The 18915-nt window shown below is 39.9% G+C and overlaps 1 protein-coding gene and 1 long non-coding RNA gene across 4 annotated transcripts in view; one reads left to right on the top strand and one right to left on the bottom strand.

The window, feature by feature from the left end:
* Positions 1-13731, bottom strand: part of LOC140603723 (uncharacterized) — a 36881-nt gene extending 23150 nt beyond the window's left edge. Inside the window, exons 1-3 of one of the 2 annotated variants that reach the window (XR_012006685.1) lie at positions 13507-13731; positions 4082-4215; positions 1459-1607 (exon numbers count right to left, since the gene is read on the bottom strand). This is a non-coding gene — a long non-coding RNA (uncharacterized lncRNA). The remainder of the gene's footprint in view (positions 1-1458; positions 1608-4081; positions 4216-13506) is intronic. The other variant, XR_012006684.1, reaches the window with a different exon arrangement.
* Positions 13732-14226: 495 nt separating this feature from the next.
* The window catches only part of SYBU (syntabulin), a 108780-nt gene continuing 104091 nt past the window's right edge, over positions 14227-18915 (top strand). For both annotated transcript variants that reach the window (XM_072774269.1, XM_072774266.1), the window contains exon 1: positions 14227-14357. The gene's annotated coding sequence lies outside the window, so the exon portion shown is untranslated. The remainder of the gene's footprint in view (positions 14358-18915) is intronic.

Here is an 18915-nt window from a genome sequence, read left to right as displayed (position 1 = left end):
TAAGTATTACTAAAACATAATTTTATATTCAAGAAACTGTGACAATGACTGAACTATATGAAAAATGAGTAACGTGACTTAAAAAGAAAAATGAGGGTGGCTCAGTAGCTGAGCATCTGCCTTTGGCTCAGGTTGTGATCCTGAGGTCCTGGGACCGAGTCCTGCATCAGGCTCCCTAGAGGAAGTCTGTCTCTCCCTATGTCTATGTCTTTGCCTCTTTCTCTCTGTTCTCATGAGTAATGAAATAAAATCTTTTTTAAAAAATGAAACATGAAGAGTAGCTACTCTTCATGTTTCATTCATTCATTCATTCATCTAATATCAATTATTGAATGCTTTCAATTGTCAATTACTGGGCTAGGCACTAGATATCAGGACAAAAATAGAGTCTCCTAGGATCTTATTTTCTAGCAGGAGTAACAAAGATGGAACTATTAGAACATGATACATGAAGTCCTATGATAGAGTTAACATTAGGGTGTCAGGAAAGACATCCCAATGTGAAACTTTGAAAAGTTCACAGGAATTAGAATGAAATCTACTGTGAATGAGTACCATCTGCAAGGACAAGATGGCAAGAGAGGGCAAGGCATGTTTAAAAATTCAAAAGTAATTCAATATGGCTAGAGCATATGTTGTGAGGTTGGGAAAGCTGCAGCTATAGAGACAGTCTAAGGACCTCTAATGAAAGGCTACAGTAAAATATTTGGATTTTATCCAAAAGGTAATTCTTTCTGACTTCTAATAATTTTAAATAATACACTCAAGGATCTGCAACAGAAAATGCAACGTGAAATAGAAAACTAAATAACACATATGAATTCAGACATGCAATTATCCATGCATTGTCAGATAAAGATTCTGGCTAAGAAGGAGCTGGTTAGACCAGTTCTAAAAATACAAGGGAGCCCCTTTTTAGGGGGATAGTTCCAAATGTTTACATCAAAATTTATTTTGTGTGTTCCAGTTCCAGGATTTAGTATTTAAAAAATCATCTTAAAGTCTATAAAGGTCACAGCAAGGGCTAGACAAACTAACTTTATTAATGTTTTAAAAAATAAATCTTACAACATCTCAGAATGAAGGAAGAGCAGAATAAAGAATTATCACATCAAACAAGAAGGATGTATTGATTTAACTACAAAATGGTTAGAGATTACTGTTTTGTGATAGCCATACACTCGCTACTATCAGTTTAGGGAATAGTCCCAGTAAAGACCTTAAGGAAGTTTATTTAGTGATTTTATATCTTTTTCTACCCAAATATCCATTAAATAAATTTTTCCCTGTTCTTAGTATGGTGGAAAAATATACCAAGTGGTTTCAAAACATTACAAATTTCAGATCAGCAACTTCTACCGGGCTCCCTGCCCTGACCGGCACGTCTTAGCCACCTCCCTTTCTCATTTCCTTCAGCAGCTATGCCAAATACATCTTCGTGTAAGTTTTCTTACTCACGTGCAACAAATTTCCTCATTCCTACTCACTGGATATAGGAACTGAGTAGGAGACGTTATACACACAGTTGACTACTGATTGTGAGATCAGTGGACAGCCAAGCAAACACTCACATTTAAGAGGTAACTGGATGATGGTCTGAGAGAGAACTGAAAATAAAAGTACAAAATATGAAGAGGCAACCAGGTTTTAGCATTACCAAACTCAAACAGAATCAAATGCCACTGAGAAGTCATATATGTTAAGGGCCAAAGAGTCCACTGAGTATGGCAATATGATGATCATGGTAAACAGTGACTTTATTTCAAATAATTTCATTGGGGTGACAAGAATTGAAACCAGGTTGTAGTTGGCTGAACAGCAAATGAGAGTATCCAAGAGGAAAAAGCAAGTGCATACTACTCTTTCAAGAAGATTGTCTGTGAAACAGGGAAATGTCATGACTGATTTAGAGGGCTAGGACTAAAATAAGGTGTCATTGCAGATATGGCAATGGTGGTGATGGTAGTAGGGGTGGTGGAGGAGGTGGCAGGAATGATGGTGCAGATGACAGGTATGAAGGTGGTCATGACAGTGATGGTCTTGGAGGTGATGAAGAGGGTAGCGGTGGCAGAGATAGCAAAGGTGCTGGTGAAAATGCTGGTGGCAGTGGAGGAGGTGGTTGAAGTGATGATGCAGGTTGTAGTGGTGATAGTAGAAATGGAAATAGTAGTTTTAAATAAAGAAAACACCTGAGCATGTCCACTAAGGTGGATCAGTGAGAGAAAGAGAACAAAGGGGAAAAAAAGGATGGAGTAGGTCCCAACGGAAAATAGACAAGGGGGTTAGAGCACAAGTGGAAGAACCAAACTGCAACACCATCTTCCATAGTTAAGATTCCCACAATGAACCACCTGCAGCTCTCCAAATGTGTCATGAGCTTCTGTGCTGCCCTGGCTTTGTACTGGAGCTATTCCCTTAGCCTAGAACATCCTTTCTACCTCTTGTCTTCTCTATATTCTATTTTTTCTTCAAAATAGAATTCTAAATCTATTTCTTCCATGAAGACTTTTCTAATCTACTCTCCTAGTTTCACAGGATGTCTATTATGCTTCCATAATATATCACCCTTGGTCCATCACAGGACTTTTCATACAATTTTGAAAACATTTTAATCTCCAGTAGAATGTAAGATCCATGAAAGCAAACACTGTGTTTCATTAGACTTTCATTTATGAATTCTACAAAGCTAACATAGCTCTACTACTACTACTACTAAAAATCTATTGAGCTCTGACCATGTGCCAACCAATAAAGGACAAATATTAACCCACCTGTTTTTATGAATAAAGTTTTATTGGAACACAGTCATACCCACTCATTTTTATATGGTCTATATCTGATTTCTCACTACATTGGCAAATTGAGTAGTTGAGACAGAGAATATATGGTCTGCAGATCCTAAAAACTAAAATGTTCATTAACTGTCCCTTTAGAGAAAGTCTTCCAAACTCTGGTTTAACCAGGAGAGATACAATAGTAAATCAACCCTGTCTCATAGGAGTTGATACTTCAGTGGGAGACAACACAGGCAATTATCATGCAATGGGATATGTATTTTTATAGTAGAAATTAAAACTACTATTGGAGCACATAGAATGATTTAATCTAAACTTTAGGGGTGCAGAGTTTTTGATCTAGCATCTAGCACTGGCTAGCATACTAGTAGATGCTCTATAAGTAAATTCATTTTTGTCGAAGGGAAAAATTCATTTACAACGTGAAATACTCAAGCAAGATGCTAAGAGATAGAATTGAGACACTCTTCCAAAGGACTACTGGTATTTCCACTACCGGGAACTAAAGTCTCACTTATCACATTGTAAAGCTAAATTATCCAAATCTTTCAGACTTGCGTCCTGTTCCAAAGAGGCAAAACTCCAGCTGGGGTCTTCCCAGAAATAAAATAGGAAATCTGGTTCTGGTGCCTGGACTGAGAGGCTGATTCTAACACTTGCTGATAGCTGGGAGACCTATGTAATCTTCATATTGTTCTTTCAACTTCTTTCAGAAGGTTTTACTGTGAATTATTTTTATTTTTTTTTACTGTGAATTTTTAATGTAAAAGTCTAGCAAAAAGATGGCCTTAATATCCTCTTGCTTCTCTTTATTTTACATATATACATACACTCACATTTTATGTTATATTTAGTATTATTTCACAAATAATACATGTCTGTATCTATACATATATATACTATATATATATATATATATATACACACACACACACACACAGCCCACAAATCCTTCATACATACAATGGAATCATATCTTTAAGATATATGTGCAGAACTCAAAAATAATACATTTATACTTATATATAAATTTATCCTACACCAGAGATGGCAAATAGGTTCTACTGAAGGGTCAGTGACAATTAATCACAGGGGCTTCACTGGGTTGAGCAAACTTGGGAGGCAACTTCTGAGCACATAAGAAGTAGAGGACTATAATTCTTTAGTGACTTTTGTCTTAGAGACTGGAGGTGACATGATGGACATTGGTCAACTTATTTGCCACCCCTGACTCTTAAGGATTTCACATTCACAAATTTCTTAAATATACTCTTGCCCCAACTTACCACATATAAATGTGACTGGCATACTAGTAGATGCTCTATAAGTAAATTAATTTTTGTTGAAGGGAAGAATTCATTTACAACGTGAAATACTCCCAAGAACTGAGGCAGGTGGAAAAGTTCTTGATGAGGATGACCTTGATGGAGAAAATAAGAATAATAATAACAACTTACTTCTGCAAAGCACTTTATTGATTTCAAAGTATCCTTGTGGGTGTTATCTCATTGAATCTCTGCCATTTTCTTTATTTATAGATTATGAAGCCCAAGTCAATAGGGCTCAGCAGTTGCTCATCCATGGTCATGTGGGAATTATGGCAGTTACTAAACACAGGTTTGACTCCCAGCTGTCATACTTCTAGGGACTAAAAGGCAGCATCCCAGGTAATTGTGGTAGTGCACTGCTCTGAAGTAAGAGTGATTAGGTGTTATTACAAATTATTTTCTTTATTCACGTAATCAACACTAATCAAGTTCTTACTGTATGCAAGACATAATCATCAAGATTATGAAAGTAGTCTGAAAAGTTATGACAAGAGATTTTGAAGAAAAATGTTTTTTTTAAGAAAAATGTTATATGCAAGGCAAGAACTTACTACAACATTACAAGTATTAAAACAAATAGTCAATGTAATAACTATATGTCTCTCACATCCCATGGACCAGGCACTGTGCGCTAGGTGCCAGAGATACAAATAAGAAAAAAAAATCCCTAATGCTAAGGAGCTCACAGGCTTTTTTTTCTTAGTTCCCTAAACTAATTCCCAATCATTCTAATAATTTGATTTCTATACAAATCACGTGGGAAATGTGTTAAACCTGAGAATTTTATTTATTTGGTGTCAAGGGGTCTCCAGAAATCTGAATTTTTAATAAGTCTCAAAATATCCGTAATGCAAATACTGCTCCATGAACTTCACTATGAAATTCATTATTAACCCTTTCAAAGATCCACATAGGCTGCATAAAATGTGGGAAGCTGGTTTCTGGTCTGCCAGTCTCCAAAAGAATGAATACCAGAGTTTCCTTCCACTCAGACTTCCATGTTCAGTGCCATTTTGAAATATTCTGTACACTGAAAACATGAATTCCATAAACCTCATCAAATTAATGATGATGTTCTATAATTATATCTATATCTGTTTTTGAATCTGCATCTATGCAGGTGTATATAAGCATACTGTGCACAATACACTGGTGCTTTAACATTGTTCAATAGCTTTTGAACAACCTTTCTAACTATAGCTGAATAATGCCCTAATCACACTCCTATGGTCATATATATGCATCATCAGCCAGCTGGGGGGCTACCCTAATCCATTCAGACACATATCTTAGAAACTTGCTCATTTGCTACTTATTTTCCACTTACAAATTGCCTTGATAGCCTTACTGTCTTGATTTACCTTGCATAAAATTGTTAAAGACATTCATTTTAATATGATATAAACCTACTCCCTTGCATGAAATCATGGCACTGTGCATGAGTATCTATATTTTGAGCAGACAATTATATCATGTGGCCATATGATGTAATACTATAAAGCTGTTGAAATAATTGTGTAGAATAGTAATAGACAAAATTATGTATGATATTCTGTGGAAGAATTAAGTAGCTAAATAGGTAATCCCAGTTTAACATAAAATATATATGCATATTTCATACTTATGTGTACATATAAAATATATGTATTCATTGAGAAGCACCTGGGTGGATCAGTCTGTTAAGCAGCTGCCTTCTGCTCAGGTCACTATCTCAGGGTCCTGGGATTGGGCCCTGAATCTGACTCCCTGCTTATTGGAGAGTCTGCTTTTCTTTCTCCCTCTGCCCCTCTCCTACCTCCCACTAGTGCATGCTCTCTCTCTCTCTCTCTCTCTCTGTCTCAAATAAACAAAATCTTTTTAAAAATAAATAAAATACATGTATTCATTGACAATGCAGGCATATTTGTCAAAATGGCTACCTCAGATAATAGGATAATAAGTAATTATTATTTTTCTGGGTATTTTGCACTTATGTACTTTCTAAATTTTCTACAATGTATTACTTTTTGATCAGAAGAAGGCATTATTTAGCAAGACAGTATATTCAGCATGCTTCTATTTTATTTTAAAAGTCACCCAGGAGGGATGCCTGGGCGGCTCAATGATTGAGTGTCTACCTTTGGCTTAGGGCATGATCCTGGGGTTCCTGGGATCCAGTCCCACATCAGGCTCCCTGGAGGGAGCACAAAGAAGTAGAGGACTGCACACAAATATTACAGCATTTATCTTTGAATAAAAGATTACAAATGATTTTTTCTTCTTGGTGCCTTTCTTCATTTTTAATTTTCTATAATATGTGTGTATGGTTTTATTTTTAAAAATAAAACAGAACTACAAAGAAAATCCTGAGCTGGATTAACAGAAATTATTCTCTAAAGGTAGAACATTAATCATTGTGAAACCTGGCCATTTGGGGGCACTAAGGGCCTTTTCTTATCACATACTTCACCTTAAGAAACACTATCACTGAAATCAATAATCTCTAGCCTCATTATTTCATCCTCTAAAAGATTTTTTACCAAGAACAGCTTCCTTTGGCACACTACAGCAACTGTTACCAGACTAATAAATAAAGAGTATTGTGAAAGCAATGAAAGACCAATTTTCTAACACCCCGTAAAAAATTAAACATAATCAAAAATAGGCTCTCAAGAGAATCTCAGTAAGAAAATCCAAATTGAGTGATGGTTTTAGGTATATATCTTAAAGTAGAAATATGAAGCCATTATCATTTAAGTTCAGCTCAGAATTTGAACCATAATGCACAAAATGAGAATCCATTTCTGCAGAGGAGTTGCTAGCATCTTCATCACAACAGTTCCTGAAATGGATCTGAGGCACACATTTGGGCCCGAATAAAAGAAAAAACAGTGTGGTCATGAACACTTTTCCTCTTAAAATGGTAGACATGACTCTAGCCTCAAAATGAGAAAAGATTCTCTATCCCTTTTGACAGGACACTGTTGATATAGTGACAGTCAGCTAGCCTATGGCTGAGCAGCTTTGGGTGGCTTTAGTTTGAGTGGACAAGCTAAGACATGTTTGAATCACCTTACCCACACAGCAGCCTGACCAAAAAAACCCTCTACATAAAAACAAATCCCCCCCCCCCCTTTTTTAACACCATGGCTTGTGAGGCAGTCTATGTGATGGGGACTCTCAAATGTTTACCTCCAGCCTGGACCTCTCCTTTGAGCTCAGACTTCCATTCCACAGCTCCATGTGGATGTCTGAATGTCTGATCATTATTTGGCATTTCATATGCCCAAAACAGAACTAATTACTTCTCCCATCTCCATCACAACCCCCACCACAACCACATGCTGTGCCATCCACCCCCATCCATTCAGTTATTCAGATCAAAACCTTGGCATCATTTCCATATTGCCTATTTTAACTTCTTATAAACATTTGTCAGTGTCTATAATGATCCTGTTTGTTCACATAACTTTTATCTCTCTCCATTAGAATATCAGTCCTCTCAGGGCAGGAATGCAATCTGTTTTGTTCAACACTACATTTCCAGCATTTAAAATAGTGCCTGACATACAGTAGGTATTCAATAAATATTTACTGCATGACTGCCTATTCCTATGATATTGCTTTCAAAGTTTAGAATTTCCAATGATATTTTTAGGGATGTTCTGTGACTGTGGACAATTTACTTTTGGGGGAGCATTTGTTTCTTCATTTATAGATAAGAGAAATTAAATAACGTATAATTTTCCTACTTATGCTAAAACTCCATAACTCTGTGACCAAAGGTTACTTGACATAAAATATTCCTTTCCCATTCAATTCACCATGTGGCTTCCATTTAGCTTTTTTCTTATTGACATATACATCAATGTATATGTAATCATAATTCTCAAAGCACTTTGGTTTCCATTATTTCCTCTGACACTTCAAACTCTTGGAGCCTTACATTTATTATTTGTTTTTTTTCATTTCTATTTTATAGATAAATGACTACAAGCTCAGAGAGGGTAGATGAGTTGACCAAACACACCATGCATCTTATTTCACTTAACCAATCTGTTATGAATAAAAGTTCTTGGCTTGGATAATACTTTAAATATTTTTATAGTTTATGGTATATATCAAGGAATTATAATAAATAAACTTCCTCTGAATTTTTTTCAATAAACATTAATCATCTATGTGTGGTTCAAGAGAGTGTAACATAGTTTTCGAGTCTCCCAAGGATTTTGATTAGACTCCAGCCCAGCCCTTTCTAGAAGAAAAGAGAAAGCTACTAGCATGTTTTAGTTGAGTGCACAAGAGATGACGAAATCTACTCCCTGTCCATCCTGCAGTAGCACCTAATATTTCTCCCATTTGACTTATTCCTTTGAATAAAGGTATTACCTCCAGAAAGTTCCTGGAGTTAAACAGGAATACAGAATAATCAGAAATACTTGGGTTCAAATCCCCACTCCATCATTTACTACCTTTGTGACTGTAAAAATGTCATAAGCCTCCTTTTCTTCACCAGTAAAATGTACTAAGATTAACTACTTCTTAAGAAAAGTATAAAATTAAATTAAATGTTGTAAATTGGTGGCAGGTATATATAGTACACACTCAGCAAATGAGAACTCCTCCTCCTTCTGGCAACTTGGAGGAGTAACATATCAATCTAATCACACCTTAACAAACAAGCCTTAAGAAAATGGAAAGAGGAAAAGGAAAACCAAGATAAGTCTAGAATACAGTATTGAGTAAACATTGCAAATGACTAAATTAATTATAGACAGGTACTAGTTCTACATAGTTTGATAAAAGCAGTGAAAAACTAGACTTCAAATATTCTTAGTGCAAGAAAATTACACTTTAGCCCCAGAAGAAAAGCTGGCATTTCTTTGTCAATACTGAATTTATTTTCCTATAACTTTCTTGTAGGACCATTTGGCTCCTGGGTACCCATTGAATCCTCCCACCTGTCAGCTGGTTATTTAATATCCTCAGGTCTAGAGAAATTAAAGGAGAATTTTCTCCAGTCTAATTCAAATCTAGAATCTAGAAAGAAACAACTGGGTAAGGGAGAGGGTTTTTTTTTTAGTAGCCATGAAGAATGCTCTCTCTTGCAAACATGAGTTTTGAGAAGGACTTTTGTGCCAGACAAAAGAAACAGAAAACTAAAGAACTGAAAAGCATGATTACTGCAACATCTCAAAGGCTGGATCAGAATATCTTTTAAAGTCTCTTTGATCTCCAAGATTCTATAAACCTCCCCGTTTAAACCTTCCTTCTAGGGATGCCTGGGTGGCTCAGCAGTTGAGTGTCTGCCTTTGGCTCAGGGTGTGATCCTGGGATCCAGGATCAAGTCCTGCATCGGGCTCCCTGCAGGGAGCCTGCTTCTCCCTCTGCCTCTCTCTGTGTCTCTCATGCATCAATAAATTAATCTTTAAAAAAATAAAAAATAAACCTTCCTTCTAAAATAAACTCTACACAGTTTCTACAATTACCCTGTCTTCCTGCAATATGTCTGGGAAAGCTTGAGTTGAGTGGTTTGTGCTTTCACAACTGTCTAGAGATATTTCTTGTGTTTTTAGTTTCAGAAGGTCATCTTATAGAAGATGCATTATGGAGGATGTATATTGACAATAAGTAAGAAACTAAGCTCCTACAGAAAAGCACCTCATTTTCTTCTATGGAGGCCACTGAGCCCATTCCAAGGAAAACTATTCCCGACAGGATTTTCCTCTCTCCTCTTCCCATCTTCTGGTCCATTTGACATTTCCCACTCAGAAACTCCACATTAGTACCATATCCACCCTTCCCTCTTCTCCACTTTACCACGCCTTGCCCTCACCCTCCAACATCATTCCAATTTATCTCACATTGTGCTTTGAAGGCCTCTGAATAAAAATCAAATAACCTTTCATTCCAAATACGTGGGAATCCCTATTTTATTTTTTTTTAATTTATTTTTATTGGTGTTCAATTTACTAACATACAGAATAACCCCCAGTGACCGTCACCCATTCACTCCCACCCCCCCGCCCTCCTCCCCTTCTACCACCCCTAGTTCGTTTCCCAGAGTTAGCAGTCTTTACGTTCTGTCTCCCTTTCTGATATTTCCCACACATTTCTTCTCCCTTCCCTTATATTCCCTTTCACTATTATTTATATTCCCCAAATGAATGAGAACATATAATGTTTGTCCTTCTCCGATTGACTGACTTCACTCAGCATAATACCCTCCAGTTCCATCCACGTTGAAGCAAATGGTGGGTATTTGTCGTTTCTAATGGCTGAGGAATATTCCATTGTATACATAAACCACATCTTCTTTATCCATTCATCTTTCGATGGACACCGAGGCTCCTTCCACAGTTTGGCTATTGTGGCCTTTGCTGCTATAAACATCGGGGTGCAGGTGTCCCGGCGTTTTATTGCATCTGAATCTTTGGGGTAAATCCCCAACAGTGCAATTGCTGGGTTGTAGGGCAGGTCTATTTTTAACTCTTTGAGGAACCTCCACACAGTTTTCCAGAGTGGCTGCACCAGTTCACATTCCCACCAACAGTGTAAGAGGGTTCCCTTTTCTCCACATCCTCTCCAACATTTGTTGTTTCCTGCCTTGTTAATTTTCCCCATTCTCACTGGTGTGAGGTGGTATCTCATTGTGGTTTTGATTTGTATTTCCCTGATGGCAAGTGATGCAGAGCATTTTCTCATGTGCATGTTGGCCATGTCTATGTCTTCCTCTGTGAGATTTCTCTTCATGTCTTTTGCCCATTTCATGATTGGATTGTTTCTTTGCTGTTGAGTTTAGTAAGTTCTTTATAGATCTTGGAAACTAGCCCTTTATCTGATAGGTCATTTGCAAATATCTTCTCCCATTCTGTAGGTTGTCTTTGAGTTTTGTTGACTGTATCCTTTGCTGTGTAAAAGCTTCTTATCTTGATGAAGTCCCAATAGTTCATTTTTGCTTTTGATTCTTTTGCCTTCGTGGATGTATCTTGCAAGAAGTTACTGTGGCCGAATTCAAAAAGGGTGTTGCCTGTGTTCTTCTCTAGGATTTTGATGGAATCTTGTCTCACATTTAGGTCTTTCACCCATTTTGAGTTTATCTTTGTGTATGGTGAAAGGGAGTGGTCTAGTTTCATTCTTCTGCATGTGGATGTCCAATTTTCCCAGCACCATTTATTGAAGAGACTGTCTTTCTTCCAATGGATAGTCTTTCCTCCTTTATCGAATATTAGATGACCATAAAGTTGAGGGTCCACTTCTGGATTCTCTATTCTGTTCCATTGATCTATGTGTCTGTTTTTGTGCCAGTACCACACTGTCTTGGTGACCACAGCTTTGCAGTACAACCTGAAATCTGGCATTGTGATGCCCCCAGATATGGTTTTCTTTTTTAAAATTCCCCTGGCTATTCGGGGTCTTTTCTGATTCCACACAAATCTTAAAATAATTTGTTCTAACTCTCTGAAGAAAGTCCATGGTATTTTGATAGGGATTGCATTAAACGTGTATATTGCCCTGGGTAACATTGACATTTTCACAATATTAACTCTGCCAATCCATGAGCATGGAATATTTTTCCATCTCTTTGTGTCTTCCTCAATTTCTTTCAGAAGTGTTCTATAGTTTTGAGGGTATAGATCCTTTACATCTTTGGTTAGGTTTATTCCTAGGTATCTTATGCTTTTGGGTGCAATTGTAAATGGGAATCCCTGTTTTAAAGGAAGCTGTAAACCTAGGAGGGCATGAGACTGGTTATCTTTAACACAATAGTCCTATATTTCCAAGCACTTCCCTTTTTAGCCTCACAGCAATCTTATAAAGAACTAACAGGGATTCAGTGGGAAAAATGCAGCAATGTTTGACTCAGAGAGTCGGGAAGCCTGGATTATGAAGAGAAGGAAGAGAAAAAACCAAATTTCCCAAAAGACCATAAGCCAAGCAGGTGAAGGATAGATATGCTGGTATAGGGAGAAGTTTTGACAAGAAGTCATAGGGGCAGATGCATCTCTCCGTAGGTCAACGGAGACTTAAACCACTGGTAGAACCTTGAAGAGGTTCTGGAGGCAAAGAGGGTGGGGTCACAGAGAACATGCTGCCACCTGGTGAAGTCAAGATTTGGCAAAAGAAGAATTTCTGTTGTGATGGGGTTTGATTATGTTAGGAATCTTCATTTTTCATGAAGGAGGGGCTTTCCAAGACTTAGAAAATATGAGACAAAATCTTAAAGTCTGAGCCTTATGATCAGACATAAGTAGAAAACAGACCAAAGAAAAATGAGCTGACACAACAGAATAAAATGTTTCGTGCATTTAGCATTTGCCAAGTAATGTGAGACTGATGGTTTCAACTGTGTAGAGTTCTCACACAAATAGAAGTCTGTTATATGTGAAGCTGACTGGGTGTGCTAAAAACTAGTGACTTTGGTGAGAAGGGGAGCCAGGGAAAGGAGAAAGCAGTCAGGGTGAGGACTGGGATGCTGCCCTCCAGAACCACTCTGCTGTACAGAAAGCTCCCTTCAGGGGTAAAAATGAAGACTGATCTAGGAGTCAGCAAATAGTGGAACAAGGAAGTCACCAAGAAGAGCCCTTAGCCAAACTGTGGTGACTGCCCTTTGACCCTCAGCTATGGGAGAGTAGAATGATGAAATCAGTTCATCATGAGGCTCTTTAGGAAAGCTCAGTGCCCTGGATGGGGCTACCTGGGGCTCTGGCAATTCTGAGGAAAGTATTTTCCCACTAATTTCTTCAAACCTACCTTCCTAGAAAAGCAGGTAGAGGGGCTGATGAATTTTTGCATTTGGACCTACAAATCAGAATGGTTTTCTTCCTAGTCCTAAGCTTCCTTCAGCCTTACCTAAAGTCAATACAAACTAGATCTATGGGGACTCCTGGGTGGCTCAGCGGTTGAGCGTCTGCCTTTGGCCCAGGGCGTGATCCTGGAGTCCCAGGATCGAGTCCCACGTCGGGCTCCCTGCATGGAGCCTGCTTCTCCCTCTGCCTGTGTTTCTGCCTCTCTCTCTCTCATGAATAAGTAAATAAAATCTTTAAAAAAAATAGATCTATGTTACACTGGCTTATTAAAGCTATCTGGAGTGGGGTTTTTTTAAAGAATTATTATTATTTTTAAGATTATTCATTTACTTATTCATGAGAGACATAGAGAGAGAGGCAGACACAGGCAGAGGGAGAGGGAGAAGCAGGCTCCATGCAGGGAGCCCGACGCGGGACTCGATCTCGGGTCTCCAGGAGCACGGATCACGCCCTGGGCCAAAGGCAGGCGCTAACCGCTGAACCACCCAGGCGTCCCTGTTATTATTACTTTTAACCCAGTGGCTATTACTGCCTTTGAGTTAGAAAGCGAATCGCCGCGTTTATCCTCAGAACCAGGAAATCCAACAGAGACACCTTGTTTAGAAGAGGCGTCCAAGGTCACCGGCGAAGTGGGAAAGAGCTTGCGGCTTCAGGGTAGGTCTTCCTCCCAGGTTTGGGCAGCGTCTTGCTCAGCAGTCCCCAGGCGACAGGCTGTGGTCGCAGGAGGGCCCTTCCCCGGCAGAGGCTGTCCCCAAGGGCAGCTCAGGCCCACGCCGCGGTTGGCAGCGGTTTGCACCTGCACGCGGGGGCCGGGAGTGTTACCGGGCGGTGAAGCCCCGAGCGGACGCGGGCCGGGTCGCAGCTGCTCGGGCCGGCGGGCGCGGGACAGGGTCATGCAGGCGGCCCCTGCGGCCCCCGCGCTCGGCGGCTTCCCGCGCCCCGCGCGCACCCGGAGCCCCCGCAGTGCGCCGCCCCCGCCCCCGCCCCCGCCGGGAGCGCCTCCGGGACGCAGCTGCCGCGCCGTCCGCGCGTCTCCGGGGACCGGGACCGAGCCCGCAGGTCGAGGACCCCGGCAGCAGGCCCCCGGAGCCCCCCTGCGCGCGGCCGCCCCGGCGCCCCCGGCGCGGCGCCCCTCCTTCCCGCGCCCCGCCTCTCGCTCCGCGCCCTTCGCCCCGCAGCGTCCGCAACCTCTGCCGCGGCCGAACGGGCTGCCGAGGCCCCGGGGCCGCGGGCACCGCGAGCGCGGGCGGCCGAGCACCACGTGTCCCGCCCGGGCTGGCGCGGGCGGAGCGGGCCGGGCCCGGCTCCCCGCGCCTGAGCGCGCACCTGCGCCGCCGCCCGCTCGCGTGCGCGGCCGACCCCGGCCCAGCCGGGCCCCGGCCTCCCGGGCGCGCGTGGATGCCTCGTCCTGGACCGCGCGATGGGCCCCTCCTGGGAGAGAGAGGGTAAGACCGGGCGCTTGTGCGGATCCCCACGTCGGTGCCCGCGGGCACCGCAGGGCGGCCAGGCCTCCTGGGTCCGTGGCGAGCGGAGGATACCGCAGACCTGCGCGGGCGGGGTGGGGCGTCAGGGTGCTCGCGGGCGCACGGGAGGAGCTCGTGGGCAGTGGGCGCTCTCCGCACGGAGACGGGGTGACAGTGCCCCAGTCTGATGAGTCATGAGGTGGTTGGGCTAGGCTCCTTGCCGGGCAGGCAGGTTGACCAGGCCATAGGTTTTGGATCTCCCTTTACTAACTGTCCTCGGGAGCGAACTTAGAAATGGTGCGTTTTGATGAGGAGGGTTTGGTGAAGAATTGGTGCTATCCAAAAAAAGAAAGCCTTTGTAGATCTTCCCAAAGACGTGGATGGCCCAAAGTCCCCAGACGACACTTTTCAAGTTTCTGCTTTCTTGGGGACTTTTCATACAAATTCTTCGAGGTGAAGAGGGTGGACCGAATTTCCACCAATATGATGTTGAAGAGCTCGGGTGATGAGCTCAAAACTCCTCAACAGGTTTGAATTTAAGATGAGTATATTGTAGAGAAAGAGATCGGCAAGCTTAATATGGCACATAGGAAGAGACTATTAAAGCTTTAAGGGGAAGGAGGCACTTGGGAAAAACTGCTTCCCTGTTGTCTTTATGCTGTTCTACAGTGTGGAGCAAGGAGTGCTCCCTAAGACAGCAGGAAACTCCACTGCTAGGCTCCTTGCAGGTCCTCTGACCCCAGACCCTGGGCTGCAGAAGCAAAGAGCAGCTCCTGTGTCAATCTCCCTTCCCAGAAAGGGCCAAATGTGAACCCCAAGGTCCAGAATCTTCAACTTAAAGTTTCTGCTGCAGCATTGCGAGCTCAGATACATAGCCAGGCACATTTTAGGAATGTTGGCTTCTTCTTCCCCAAAGGATGCCCTTGGGAGCAAAGGGAGTCAGGTAATCTCAGTGCCAGGTTTTCTCCACCTGTGCATTTGGGAGAACAGTAGCCCCTGTCCCCATGAAAGATGGATCCAAGTCAGATCATGTTTCTATTTGCTTCAAATTTTAGAGCGGCAATATATTATCATAAGGCAGCTTTTTGTCACTTAAGTTGTTTGACAATGACACTATTTTAATGCAGAATACATTTAAATACATTCAATCCTTGTTGATCTCCACATACTTAAATCATACTTTCTTAACTTGGTTTGCATTTAATAATCTTTCAAGTGATATCATAATTGAGAACAGTAATCATGTGAATTTTCAAATGCTGGTGCCCTTAAAAAAGAAAAGAAAGAAAAGAAAAGAAAAGAAAAGAAAAGAAAAGAAAAGAAAAGAGTCCAAACCTTCATTTTTATAGAGGAGCTACTGAGGCTGTAGAAGGGAAGTGAATTGTCCAAGCATATGAATTAGCCAGTGACAAATTTAGAACCAGCCACCTCCTGACACCCAGTTCTGTGGTTTTCTCATATTTTAGTAAAAATGTGTAAGAGATATGCATAAATAAGTAATTTTACAGACACTGATTGGCAGGTCTTAGAGATGTGTGTGATTATAAAGAGGTGTCATGAAGGAGAGCTTTGTGATGATGAAATAGTTGTGTATCTTGATTGCGATGATGGCTATATGAGTCTATATATGTGATGAAATATCATAGGTTTACATACACATTGCACTAATGTCAGCCTCCTAGATTTGATATTATACTATAGTTATGTAAAATACAGTCATTGAGGGGAAACTGGGTGAAGGATATAGGGACTTCTCTACTATCTTAGAAACTTCCTATGAATCTATAATTATCTCAAAATAAAAAGGCTTTTTTTAAAAGTACTTTTGTAAGTGCTTCAAAATCCAACACTGACTATTTTGCTAAATCTGAATTGTACACAAAATTCCTTGCTTTGCTGTATATGCTATTTTAAGTATGTAATACAAACTAATACCTGCATATTTGCTCATTTCATATTTTAAAAAACCATGTGTATTTCTAAGGTTTATCTGCTCATGCTAGAACATCAGGATATCCTGGAGATACTAAATGGCATCTTAGCAAGAGATAGTAATTTAAGGTAATTTATTTAAAATTTTGGAAAATAGGGAGAAAGTTTCACCTTTAAATAGTTATGTACTAAAATAACAGGTGTTTTTCTTTCTTTTTTTAAAAAAAACTATATGAGAAAAGAGGAGTAGGTGAGTATGGTAGGACCATAACAGTATTCCTAGAAATGCTTTCAAGGAGCTTTAACTCCTTCTGTTCTGCTGGTTCCAAAATGAACTTTTATCGCCATCAAACTTAAGTGGGAATATTTACTCATCAAGAAAGAAAAGACAGAATTGCCTGACTGGCTCAGTCGATGGAGCATGAGGTTCTTGATCTCCAGGTTGTGGGTTTGAGCCCCAATGTGAGTGTAGAGATTACTTAAAACTAAAATCTTAAAAAAAAAAAAAAGTATTTTCTGCATGAAAATACTGTGGTCTTAGATCTACAAATGGTCTTTTCTCAGCAGGATGCTTTCTGTGCTTCAGGAGATTAAATGGGTAGCTATCACCAAGCAGAAGTAATGAGAGGACATACAGTTCCTTTAGAAAGAAACTAATAGTCATAATAACTTTTTCTTTATGAGAATTCAGGATTACTAATTAATTAAAACATCTGAAAATTTTTTTGTGGATTTTTAGAGCTACTTCATCAATTCCAAAATGAGATATCTTTTATGGGGTGGCCAACATGCATGACAGAAGGCCTAGAACACAGTTCCAAAGGAGATGAAAAGCTAAAGCTTTGGTGTAGTCTTGTAGACTATGCTCCTTCCTTGCAGATTCTGGCAAAGGAAAGGAAAGTTCTTGTATACACACTTCTGATCAAAGAAATATCATTCATTCTCTGGCGCCCTTAGGTGGCTCAATTGGTTGAGCATGGGTCATGAGATCAAGCCCTGCCTAAGGCTCAGAGAGGAGTCTGTTTGATGATTTCACCCTTTTTTCTAATTTATTTAAGTTTATGAAAAGCTAATCAAAGATAATGTAGGACTTTGGGCTGCGGAGTCAGCAAAGTATTTAACATGTTGGTGCATGTGAAATACAACTATGTATATACACATACCTGTTGACTCTATATTCCATCTGGTTTAGCATTTTGTTCCAGTAGAGTGGCAATTGAATAATGAATATTTTAGAAAGAAAATTTGAATGAATGAATAAATGCATTAGGTAACAACACCTATTTGTCACAGTGTAATGTCCTGTTCACTCAAAGTAATTCATGCCCTATGCTAAATGCATAGGAAAGCTCCAGTATAAAGTTAGCCCACAAAGAGACACATTTATAGAGTGTCTATATAATTTGATGTCCAAACTGGGGCAAATATAGAATGCAAACTCCACAGACAAGATATTTTTTATTCCTGTTTTATTCCCAGCACTTAGGACAATGCTTGGCAATGCTAAGTTTTTAATAAAAATCTCAAATGAATGAGTAAATGAAAGAATACATGTATATGTACCCATAAAAATATTTACATTTACGAGAAATTATTAACATTAAATTCAAAATTCAGCCCCAGATTATTTTTCCACGTGATCTTGTGAATTGCCAAATTGAGCGTAAGTAAAGTGAATACTTCTAGTACATGGGCAGTCCATTTCATCATTGGGAAGATCTAATTATCCTTATATTAAGATTAAATTTGAACTCACCTAATTGGAATGTCTCTACTGTCACCCTGCCAGAAATTCTTAATAATGATATCATATGAATCCTTGCCAGATTCCTCACTGTGATCCATATGTTTTGCCATGCGTCCCAAGTTGGCAGCCTATGGGCCAGATTCAGTCTGCAGTTACATTTTGTTTTGTTTTAAAAACCAGAGGAGTATTCACTAATAAAAAGTTGCAGTTAGGACTTTTTTTAATCAAGAGGATTTACAAATAAATCCCAGATTTCTGGTTTCCCTAGAAAATAAATAATAAAGTTAGAGCTGAGTAGTGATAGCTAAGCACAATCTCTTTTCTTCACAGAGCCCATTACCATTCTACTTAATAGTACACTGAGCCATTTAGCTCATTTGTGTTCATTACCTTGACTAAGTAAACTTCTAGGTTTGTGGCTTGTCCTATTTCTTAGGTTTACTAGTCTTAACCCCATCTTAAAAAGAAAAAAGAAAAAAAAAAAAAAAAAGAAGCTAGGCTTGCCTCAGTTTGGAGCCCAAGCTGATTTCTAAGTGTTACATTTGCTGTCCTAAGAGCTCACAGACCATCTTTTTATTAATTTTTGCCAGAATATTGCCTAATGTTTCATTTAGTCTCACCAATGTTTTAGAGACTCTTTAATTTTTGAAACTCAGAACTACGTGCTTCCTTTCTAGATTTGTACCCTTTTGGCATCTCTCCTAATCTCCAAGACTCTTGAAAGATATTAACAGTGTTATCATAATCCTATCTGTAAAAGGTAAGATTATAAAATCTAGGACAGAATTTGTCTGTCAAATTAACTGAATACCTTCAGAGAAACTAGTAGCATCACTTGGCCTGAGCTTTAGTCTCCTTTGC

Source organism: Canis lupus, chromosome 14, assembly GCF_048164855.1.
Source record: "Canis lupus baileyi chromosome 14, mCanLup2.hap1, whole genome shotgun sequence".
NCBI lineage: Eukaryota > Metazoa > Chordata > Mammalia > Carnivora > Canidae > Canis > Canis lupus.
The sequence above is the reverse complement of the archived record's forward strand: the minus strand, read 5'-3'. Positions and strand labels throughout refer to the sequence as shown.